Source organism: Rhipicephalus microplus, unplaced genomic scaffold (assembly GCF_043290135.1).
Source record: "Rhipicephalus microplus isolate Deutch F79 unplaced genomic scaffold, USDA_Rmic scaffold_460, whole genome shotgun sequence".
Taxonomy (NCBI): domain Eukaryota; kingdom Metazoa; phylum Arthropoda; class Arachnida; order Ixodida; family Ixodidae; genus Rhipicephalus; species Rhipicephalus microplus.
In genome coordinates this window covers 46,421-47,500 of record NW_027465023.1, presented here as the reverse complement: position 1 = coordinate 47,500, position 1,080 = coordinate 46,421, and positions in this window count along the sequence as shown.

The following is a 1,080-nucleotide window of genomic DNA, read 5'->3' as shown; positions in this document are numbered from 1 at the left end:
CCGTATAAAATTGCACGAAATAAGATGAAAACCAAGGTTATGTTTAGAAGCATCACAAAAGAAAATGGAGAAGTCACAAAGACTCTTCAGGAAACAATAGAACACATTCTAGGAAATTTATACCCTAACTGCATGGAAAATGACGAGCCAGGACACAGTCAAATACAATCAAGCAACGACACAATAAACAATAACAAACAGGGAGGAAATTGGACATCGGGAGCAGAAATGAGAGAAAGAAATTTACCCAGTGATGACCTCCCATTTACAGAGATTGAAGTAACGCAGATAGTAAAAAATCTGAGGAAAGATGTAACCCCCGGACCAGACAACCTAAAAACTAACCTCATACAAGTGATGTATGAAAGGCATAAGACTTTCTTTGTCAATCTTTTTAATGCATGCTTAAAGCACGGACATTTTCCTCAAAGATGGAAAGAATCTAAAATTATATTGATTCCAAAAGGGAACGGAGAGGACAAATCCGAGGAAAACAAATATCGCCCAATAGCTATTAACTCGATTTTGGGAAAAATATTAGAAAAGCTCATAAAAGATAGAATCTATTATTTCTTGTTTAAAAATCACCATTTTAACAAAAAACAATTTGGATTTACCCATGGGACATCAACAACCACGGCATTGGAAGAAATAATCAAACGAATAAACCAAGCGAAAATTGATAAGCTAAACAGCATGCTAATAGCACTAGATATTAAAAACGCATTCAATTCTATAAAACCCGAAGTAGTTATTCAGAAATTAGAAGAATATAAGTGTCCCAACAACCTAATAAAACTGGCGGACAATATTCTACGGAACAGGAAAATAATCTATGAAACAGATGGAGTAAAAATTAAGAAAACACTAACTTCAGGTTCCCCACAGGGGTCACCTTTAAGCCCACTCTGTTGGAATATAACAATAGGCGACCTATTAGAAACTCAGCTTCAAGAAGGAGTACACATCCAAGCCTTTGCGGACGACGTGGTGTTACACATAAAGTTCCGCTCAAGAAAAGAGGTGGAGGAAAAAGCTACGAAGGCACTAACACTAATAAATCAGTGGGCACATCAAAAA